The sequence below is a fragment of the Anopheles funestus genome, chromosome 3RL (assembly GCF_943734845.2).
Source record: "Anopheles funestus chromosome 3RL, idAnoFuneDA-416_04, whole genome shotgun sequence".
NCBI lineage: Eukaryota > Metazoa > Arthropoda > Insecta > Diptera > Culicidae > Anopheles > Anopheles funestus.
The window spans coordinates 64,583,376-64,594,583 of NC_064599.1; the positions used below are offsets into that span (position 1 = coordinate 64,583,376).

General features: G+C 42.1%; 1 protein-coding gene across 2 annotated transcripts in view; it reads right to left on the reverse strand.

The window, feature by feature from the left end:
* The window catches only part of LOC125768508 (uncharacterized), a 94,280-nt gene that overhangs the window by 48,459 nt on the left and 34,613 nt on the right, over positions 1 to 11,208 (reverse strand). The gene's annotated exons all lie outside the window — the stretch shown is intronic.

Here is an 11,208-nt window from a genome sequence, read left to right on the forward strand (position 1 = left end):
ACACATACACTATGCGCCTATGGATGGGTGGATGGTGCGATGCGAGTGAACGGCAACAGTAGTACGTGCGGTAGTCGCTTATTTCGTTTTGCTTGTTCGCTGCTACCGCTCAAAAGCGCAAGTTAATTTCCGCCCAAACGAGCAGGACCACCCGTCGACAGCGGGCAAAAACCTTCTCCCGGGAGGGGGGAAACCCGCGTGAAGTCGCTTCAATCCCAGCATCACCCGAACAGTCCGTCATCCGTGATCATCACCAACATCATCATCATCATCCACTCTCTGATGGGGCTACCGGTACAATTGCTGTGGCGCTCGACCCTCCACTTCTGATTACCCTCTACCTAAATCTCTCCCTTCCTTCTCTTCTACTTTCAACAGGACAACACCGACCAGTGCGTGCCAGGATGTGCGGCAACCTATCGGGGGAACTTCCAATTATTAATATCTGATGGTGTTTAACCGTGGATAGGCAATTGCTTTAGCACCACCCCCTTTGGGTGCGCAAGGTTGCGCGCGCGTTGCCACAATCGGGACACGCGGGCAATTCGATGCCGTTCTCTCACAGGTCGGATGATGGTTTTCCACTTAAAGGAACCTTATCGGTGGAGTACAACATGGTAGCGCGGTTTGGTATCGCGCCATCGTACGAAAGAAATGGATTTTGCACGCAACCAAGCGTTCTGTTCACTAACCGACGCCACTCTGGCAAACTGCAACCTGCCGTGGCGGGTGCCGTCTGGATCGCGCCTCAACCTAATACTCGACGAGCAGTCGAGTTGGCTTTAGTTGTTTTTTATCTCTCTTTCTCCTGTCCCTCTCTTTCACTCCGTTGTTCATATTTTATCAGCACTATTTTATCAGTGTATCGGAAATGTTGAGGAATTATGATCCTATTTCCACCGCTGTTTACTACTAAACGCTTTAATGTAAAACACCGCTTGTGTTGTTATATCTTTTCTACCCTTGAACGAACCTTATCCAAGCTCATTTAAAAATAAAGCTCGAGAAGCATAAAACACTTACGAGTGTTTACCTCTCCATTAGAACGTTGACTCCAATCTACGGGCCAGCAAATATATTCTAATCTCAAGTGCAAACTTCTATTAATGGCGCATTACGAAAGCTCTTTATTGGGGAATACCTCGGTAATGTTTGTAAAAACATTTATTACATTTTATTCTGGATCGATTCAAGGAAAAGGATTAAAGTACTTAACAATTTTTGTTATCTCTGGCGAGTGTTCGAGATTCGAACAATGTTTTTTAATTTTTTTCCAGGAAATTGAACACTGAGACACTATTTTTGTATCATTTGTAAATATGGTAGGCATTATATAACTGGAATATAATTATTATACTCGAACAATTACAGACTTTGGGTATGAATAAAAAAAACTTGTCTATGCAATCCCGACGGAGTAATATCGGAATGAATGCATCCAGCACATATACTGATATAACCCATATACCAGCAGGTCCCTCCTCAAAGAGTCGCATTTTCCACCACAACTTGAGAGCTGACTTTAACCAGCGTACAACGGAGCATAACATTAAGAAACCATTTCAATAAAAGCTGACGATCGAGGAGTCGCCCGCAGAAGACTCGTGGCATCGTGTACTCATGGACGACTCGCGCAGCTTCTGGAAGGTTACTTCCAGTTTTTTCTCCTATCCTCTACATATCTATCCCCCCAATGGAGCACGGATGCAAATGTTCGGCAAATCATAAAGCCTGTCAAAACAAACATTTCGGTACGTACGACTTCGATACACCGCCCCGTGCCCGAAGTGCCTTTTGCGGGTGCATTAAAACTCGGCGACTAATCAACGCCACGGCTGGTGGTCCGTGCTACTGCCCGCTTGTTGTATGCTACACGATCGACAGCACGGACAGAAACTGCGAACGGTGTACGGAAGAGCAGTGAACGATTCGCACCTCTCGATTCCACCCATGTACTGCAACACCCCTCCTCATCGATGATCTGTCACCTTCTCAGGTCTAATGTCTCAATGTCGATCGCTACGCGAACACTTGGGCTCTCCCTCGATCATACCCACAACAAGACACGGGCACAGCTTGGTGTATATGTATCTTTTTTTTTGCTTTCGCTCGCTACGATCAAATTCCAACAGCTTTACACTAGCCGTGCGTCGTGCGGGTGGTATGCAAATATTTCACCGTGTGAAGAAAAAAAAAACCGTTCCTCGGTTTAGAGATTTGTCCGATGGGATACATTCCTCGAATATCATTTTGTTTGCTTTAGCCTTTTGTGCTATATTGAATACGCTCGTTCTTGCTTAAGACAGATCTTATGTGTTATTGTTTTCTGTTCTTTCTACACACCTCAATCGAAGGTGTTGGAGCTTTTGGAACTGCTGGGCAAAAAATAATGTTCCATTCCAAATAGCACAGAATTCGGTATACTGGTTTTTGATAAGTATGCTAATGTACTGTTACGAATGTTCGCCTCATTACCACAGAACAGTTGCAAAATTGGATGTATCGCTTAAATTAATGATATGTTTCCTTTAAAAAGCTCTTACTGAGATAAGTTTATAGAGTAGTTATTCTCCTCAGTTTTGTGATATCACCGGAAAAACATATTTTAACTTCTAAAATTGAAAGATTTTTTAAATAAATTTTACAGCCATTCTTTGCAAAAATCCATCTCACCAAAAGAAGGAAAATAAATTACGCAAATTTCTGAAATGTTTTCCCCTGAATGTGCTTGAACACTCGAAGGTTAATCTGATTTCTTTTCTTTTTTTTCTCATCTTCTCTTTAAAATTACTCTTACAAATTCACATTTTATATCCGTCTGTATCGTCCGTTCCGTTTCACCATCACAATCATATCAAACGCTCATTAGCCCATCTCGCTTATCTAATGATTTGATGGGATCACGACGATGCCGACAAACCGAAAAAACTGCATCGCGACGGCCGGACCGAAATTGAAAGCATCGTCCTATATCGTAAATTAGTTCCACAATTCGCTTATCACCTGTGGTTGTTCAATTTTGGTTGTATTCCTTTTTTAATTTCTTCTTTATGCGTCGTGTATTTTTTGCAGGCTTGCTTAACTAGGTGCTAGGGAAATTTTTTCTCGATGGAATATTCATTTAAGCTACACGTTAAACCATAAATCAACTAAACACTTTTTTGAGAACATTTCGAAAAATGATTACATGAAAAATTATAATAGAAGCACCTTGGGGGGTGCGTCTAAGTGCTTGTGAGATCGCGGGACGGAACTCGGGAGCTGAACTCAATCCTTATGCAAATTAATGTATTTGTTATCTGTTTCCTTCACAAGCAGGAAAATTTCCCATTTATTTTAACAGTGGTACGGTTTCTTCGGACAATCCATGATACAGAACTGAGATTCTCATTAGGTAAATCTTATTCTTTACACCGAATTTATAAAAATCTGTGATATTAATATTAATGATTCTGTGAATAATTCACACTGATTACTCACGACTCTTTAAAAATTTATCAAATGATTTGCATGAATGGCTCTTTTTATAAGATTCATATAAATGATTCTTTTTATAAGATTCATATAAATGATTCTTTTTATAAGATTCATTCGAATGATTCTTCCAAAAGATTCATATGAATAATTCTTCTCAGCGCACTCGACCTTTTTCCGTCGATGCTTCCTCATTGAGCAAACTATTAACTTAAGATCGAAATTATATTCAACCCATATACGTTTATCTTAACACAAGAATGCAGGATCCTATCCCACGAATCTTCTACATCAACAGCAAGTAATCAACGATGATGATATAAACGTTCGCAACACTAGTATGTTTGTAAAACATCTTGCTTGCCGATTATTTCTTCGTAAACATATTCAGTTTTCATTTTTTTTGTTATGCTTCTTCTGACTTTGTTTGTACATCTGAAACACATATTTCTACGATTGATCTTGATATTTCTTAAAGCACAAACCAATTAACATCACTCACTCGGGAAAAAAGCGGGGGGGGGGGGGGGGGGGGAAGATAATCTGATAAGGCAAACGGTGTGTGAAATCACTTCCTTTCCGTAAGAAAAAGGTGTTCCAGCACCAATGATGGTGAGGTTAAGCGAAACAAAAACATTCGCTTTAGAAAGAAAAAAGAACCAGATTATCTTGCTGATGAACTGTGCACGATTACGGATCACCTTTGCTTGATGCCGCACTGGATGCAAAAACGAAACAAATTCCGATGGAAAAATAAGCATCACTATCGCGTTGTTTTTTTTATAGCAAGTCTTATAGCAAAAAAAAAGTAGATGAATATTCATGATTTTCAATCTTGCAACAATACTGGTTTCGGTACTTTGTAGTGTAGCATTGTGGTTTAGAAGCTATTTTTTTTTAGGAACATTTTTGCCCAAAGCAAGAAATTTCTGGAAATTGGTATATTTTTGATTTTCTCACACACCGACTTTTGTTACCGGATAGAAATATTGCACAACATGAGGATTTTGTGTTTGTATAAAACTCGCTAAATTTCTTCATTTCGTTTGTTGGAGCAATAGCCCTTTCACGAAATGAAATGTAAAACCCTGCAATATAAAACATTTGCCTTACTCGTTTAGTGTCTTATTAAATGTAAAAAGGCAATTTTTCACACCGTCCATGAACATAGATGAAAGTATGGTTTTAATGTTCAACGATTAATCGAAACATAATTCAAAAATTCTCATCTCCCTGACGTCATGAAAGGATGTAGGAATTTCTTACCAACCACAATTGAGGCGCTGAGTCACCAGCGATACTAGAAAATCATCATTAAATCCCGTTCTCGAACAGTTGCCCGTTCCGTGGCGGGGTGGCACATATCTCAGGCTTTTAAGAGACTCGAGACGTTTAGTGTCCATCATCATCGTCGCCTTTCGTCCCGGCGCCAATCGTTCGCGGCCGATCGGTGGACACCCGCTCTTTTCGTCGATGGAATGTATTAGTAAATTATTCACATATCAATAAATTAACACCAAGGCGCCTCATGGATGGATAGTTACTGTCCGCGCGTGCATCAGTTTTTTTTTTACTCATTCATCCACAAACTCCGAGGAGAAGCTGAAAACGATTGTTCCGGTTCAATGGCTGTCCATTGGGCTTATGTCTACCAGCGACATCATTTGCTTGGTAGGATGTTTTTTTTGTTGTCGTTGCTAGTGTCTTACACACATTTTTTATACTCTTTTAAAGCAACTGCAGTTTTGCTACTGCATTATGCACATTAAAAAAAAAGAGACGAAGTAATAAAAAAAATAATTGCCTAACATTCCTCGACTCCAATACAACGCAAGCGACGAATGGTTTTTAACGAGAGGAAAAATACACGAAAGATGTTTTGTGTTAGAAAAGGCACAACAATACACGTTTACCATAGCAATGAAAGGGAGTTATTATTAGGCACTTAACCAATAAAAATTCCTTCTCCATCTTCAAGTTAATGAAGTGGTGTTACGCAGAAATAAAGCGCAAAAGTGGGGAAATAACGTCACATAAATTCTAACAGCGTTGCAATAGTGCAATGCAGAATTATTAAACCATTTTATACCACACACACACACACACACTGGACAACATTCTTGACAACAGTTCACCCAAAGATAGTGCTAACAAGAATGTGATCGTAAAAAGATCAATTCGTACCGCATATCGGTCCAGTTGACAACTAGCAAACCACTGTGACAGAAGCTTATCGAGCAGCCTGGTCAAACATCGAAAACGGGCATTGAAATTGTTACGGATAGTTTGAAAAAAGCTTGGTGTTTTATAGTTCGTTCGTTTCTTTTTTTTTTACACGCGCGTGTTTTGTTTAACTTGTCCCCTAAAACTGTTGCAAGAATCAACAACAACAACTTACCCCCCTGAGACGAATTAGTTCACCCAGCTTCTTATCTCAACCATCGCAGGCGGCACACACTTCATCGTGGGGGCCAATGGGGCAGCGATGGGGGAGAAACACAGCAAGATGGGGTGGAAAGATGTGAAGTAAAAACAATCAATACACAACACTCAAATCCCACCAACACCTGCACACTGCGCGTCGTGTGACAAATCGTGTCGATAAGAGCCCCAGAGCATAGTACCGCGGGAACGCCACGGTTTCCGATGTTGCAGCAGATACTCCAAAACACAGTCACACACACACACACAGATACACGTTGGCTCTGTCGTAAGAATAGTGTGTGCCTTTCCTGATAAAAAAAGCCCTATCAAACCCAAAATTAGGACACGGTGCACGGTTGTTGCACCCACTCGAGCATTCCGGCGCGCCTTCGATGGAGGGTAAACCACGTCTAAAACCACTCTCGACATCTCGAACTCTTTCTTGGGTTCCTGAATGCAACTGCAACGCGAACGCATATGTACACCGTTCCAGGCTCTTGTGCGTCGGATCTTTATACCGATGTGTGCCCTTTCTCATGACCTTGCCTTTTGAAATTTTGCGCCAATGTGTGCAACAGTTTTCCACTCTTGAGCATGTCCCGCGCAAAGGTGCGTCCTCTTCAAGATTCGATCTTAGATGCGCACACCGGTCTCTACATACGATCCGCGCACGATCGCATACGACCGAAAATATGCTCACCGAACGAAATTGCCGACAAAGCAGTCGGTTGCGGTTCCCGCTTCTTGCAGAGCCTCCGAAAAAGGCGGAATAGGTTGAAAGCGTATGCGTGCTGTACAACACCCGCACCGAAAGTGCGCACCATTTTCCTGGTTGCGGACGGGACACACATTGTCGTGTCAGCTCGGTGTCGTTGGTGTACACTCAGCCCAACAAAACGGCCCAAAACAACCGCAGAGTGCTTCATTAAGAGTGCCGGGAGTAGAGTTGCCACAGTTGTTTACGTTCTGCTCACGTCGTGTCTCGACGTAACACGGTGCACCACCGCACAACGCAAGCGCTACTCTCGGCCACATCAATCCCGAGTCACGATCAAACGGTAGGCGGAAAACAAAGTGAAAGGGAGAGCGATTTGGAAAAAACCACCCCAGGAGGAGGGCTAGAGGTATTATTATGGCACCAGATTTGAGAAGACCCACGACACGCACCCGATGCCACATACCTTCGAGAAATGGAACGTTTGCCGATCGTTGCCTGCTTCACTGTAGGCACCCAAGATTCACGATTTGTTGGTACATCCAACCACAACTCCATCGTAACACTACTGACAAACACCCAGCAACATGCAGCAAGGACACAGTTCATACTCTTCATGCTTTGACGGACGGAGACACACTAACACCGCGTTGCGGTTAACTCGCCGAAACGCTACTAACTTCCGATGTGGCGCAAATCGGAAACCACATCATCATCGTCCAATCGGGAACCCATGCTCAGCCCGGGCGGAAAGGAAAACCATCGGAAGCCTTAATCCGTCGCCAAACGTCTGCAAGAAAACAAAAGGAAACCGATCGCCAACGGCGCCGATGGCACAGAAAGTCGTCCGCGAAACCCGTTCACACATCATGCGCTCGAACCAATGCAATTTCTGCAATCTGAAGGATGACTCACGCATCCAGAAGACGCAAGTGTTGACTCCGCGTGGAGTAGCTATGTGGCGGTTCACTCCAGACTTACTGGACAGTCTCTAACTGTCTGGGTCATACACTCCAAGATGGCCGCGCAGTGTAATTCTCGATCGTTAAAACTTACTGTCTGGCCTTCTTAGTGGATACAAAAAAAAAGATCTCGATCATAACGTGTATAGACATGAGATATAGACGAGCAGAAATAAGCAAACTTCAAAACACATCCCGTCAACGATCAATGTCACAATGCGCTTCAGCTGTTGTTTAGAAGGTTAAGGATTGATGCACGAAGGGTTGATGATGGAAAAATGCAAAACCAGCCGAGAGTTCAGCAGAACAATTGCGGTAGAGCTGATTGAGAATGAAAAAAAAAATGAAGCTTTGCTGCTGCCAACAACTAGAATACTGCAATTGTTTTGTCTCATCCTAGTCGGGTAGGAAAGGAGGGTTGGATTTGAACAACGAACCGGACACTGCACTCAGTTTGTGTGTTTTGCAAAGCATTATGCTATGGCCCGGACGAGGTCGACCCGTCGGAGCACGTTGCACCGGAAGAGGAAGTTGATTTACGCGCAGACACAAAAAGGGCAAAAGGGCAAACGGCTGAGAGAGGTTGAGAGCGCAATGAAATTGGTACCGGGAGCAGATTTAGGGTGAAGGTGGCCACGCGTGCATTCATCAAATCGCATGCTGTTTGGGGTGCTGATGATGGTGGTCTGCTACTTCTAAGTGAAGTTAGATTTTTTAATCTCCAAGGAACCGATCGCTCTACACATTTAAACCAAGGTTTAACGTGGATTGGGAATTTTGCAACAAAAACAAGGTAGCCATCATTATTGTTTCAGATAATGTCGCCTTTAAAGCGCAAAACTTCTCAAAGTTCCTGCTAGTGTGTTTTGAAAAGTAAATCAGATTAGCAACGTTATGGACAAAATGGTTCGATTTAGTCGCTACATTACAATGACGATCTTATCTGGTACCTCTCTCTTCTCTCTCTCTATCTCCCCCGCTTATCCACCAAACGCCACTCGACAAAAGACGTGTGGTGTTCCACCATCAATTTAGTGCCCTCGGACACACTAGCGCCACGAGCTCATTTACGAGCATGAACCACCTGCGCATTTGAGCTACGCACTTTCCTGTGTTCCCGCTTAGATTTTCTTATCTATCGGGAAGAGCTCACAAAAACAGAAAGGCGTAAAAGCATAAAATTACAACCGGAACCAACTGCTAGACGCTGAGACGGATGATGGGACATGCTCCGAGGGTTCAAATTATCTATTAGTGCCAATCATTTTACGCACTTTGGAACGACAGAAGTGTAACACTGGACACACGATTTACAGAACACCGTGTTGTAATACTTATCGCGAGTGATGTTTGTAGTCTGAACAACCGGACTAGAAAACTAGAACGCCATTTAAGACGTTATAAACAAAGCGAACGACAAAAATCTGTTCGACGGAATGTTCGCAAGAAATTCATGTCTTATTTATTGGAAAACGATTTTAAACGTCAACATTTCCTAATGGATAGATCAATATGTGACAAAAAAGATAATACACAATATATCATAAAACAGTGCATAGAATGATAATACGAAGTTCAAGCAAGAGAGAGAAATTTGAGGAATACTAAAAACCTTAAATAGTAACAAAACTTCTAACACCAGGAAGGTTGTTCTAAGCGTTTGGTGGGATTGGAAAGACATCGTTTATTATGAGTTGCTTCCAAAAGAACAAACAGTAAATTCAAAGATCAAGATGAAAAGATCCAATACCTCATACTAGGTATGCTATTCTATCAGACTAGACCTCAAACGTTTGTAGTAACTCGCCAGAATCTCCAATAACTAAAGATGGATAATCTATCCACCATTTAGGATAAGTATCTTGGACGCATCTATTTCTTGTAATGTCAAACTTCGCGAGTGATTATAAAGCTACCTTCTCAATGATTTAACATCCGAATCATTCGAAATCTTGAAGTTCACATAAAAACAACGAATTGCTTTTGCTCCAACTTTGTGAAGAGTTTCAACCAACGTATCGAATATAACCGAGTTCTGTCCCACTCTCTTTCGTTAGACATTTAATGTTTACTCTGAATTGGCTGTAAAATGAGGTCAAATAACAACTAGAACTTCGGTTTGCTGAGGTAATAATAACTAACTCATAACGAATTGAACTCTTGACGGCCTTCAGTGACGTTAAGGCATTCCGGTACTAATGTTAAATATGATTGCATTTCCTTCATTTGCAAAACACAAACACCATAGAGTCGTCATTTTTTGAGTGATTCCAAAAAGCCTCGATGACATCGGTTAGCGATGAATATTTGAACTTGGTAATAACATTTAACTGTAACCTTTTTCCCTGGTTTAGACTTTTTGCAATAAACTGATTTTATTCCTTTTCTTTCTTTTTTCGAAACCTCCTTGAATATCGTTTTCGGGTCGGTCGGGTATTCGATACGGAGCAAGGAATCAAATGGATATCAATGCTAGAGGTTATAATGTCTCGAATAAATCAAATCAATCAATCGCAGCTCTGTCCCGCTGCTCTGATGCTGTGACGGCAAACAATAAGGGTTCGATATGGCAAATGGCGGGCCAAGACGTTTTGCGGTGGTGGCTGTGTTGAGAATCGAGAGCAACATAAATTTGTCTGTATTTGATTTGCTTTTCGCTACCATCCCACAATCTCCACACCGCACCGTAAGCATGGAACACAGCAAAAAAAAAACAACAGCAACAAAACAGAAGGCAAATGGAATCAACCAGCGCCTTGTGATGTGATGATCATCATCAAATAATAATAAAAGCATCTGTCCAATAAAATCCGAATGCAATAAATATGAAGGGCAACCTACACGTTCGTCGATGGGCGAGAACACCCCGGCGGCCTGCTGGGCAAGAATAGCGCAAATGCCGAAAAGGTCTATACCGGATGGTGGCCACTGGGGGGGTGACCAGACGGACAGAGAAATGGTCATAGACAAATAGACCACCCTGAGAGATTGCTTTCCGCAGTGCCCTTCTTTGCAGTTCGAACGATAATGTGTGTCTGTGTGGTTGATATAATCGGTGACATTTTCTCGCCTACCCCAAGAAACAAATATTTCCTCTCGTACTCGGTCTTGCTTGATGCTCGACAAAAAAAAGAACAACAATCAGGGGGGTTTCTCATGGCAACCACTTAGCGCCAGATTTGGGTGCCATTTGACGGAATTAAACACGTCCTGCGCAGCATGCTAGTACCCACAACAATTCGATCAATCTTGATAGGCCGAGACAAGAGAAACGATACGGTTGGAGGAAGAAGGTATTTCAGTTGCAATTTGCAAATGCCGTTCGAAAAACAAAAATGTCTCCGGCGAACGATTTATTCTTGAATGTAGCCAAAAATAAACGTTTGCGTATATTGATAGAATCGAAAACCACATGACGAACAAATATAGCCTTCAACTTGAAGGTTAACATGGTACACGTTGGTACAAGGAAAGGTGATGACGATATTTTCGACGAAAAGATATTTTTTACACAGGTTAATTACAATTCTCATGACAAAGAATGTGGGACACGGTTTTTGATTTCGATCACTCCTCAATTTTCCTTGATGTCTTATTTCTCTAAAACCTTGAAGCCTTGAAGCCTTGATTCTG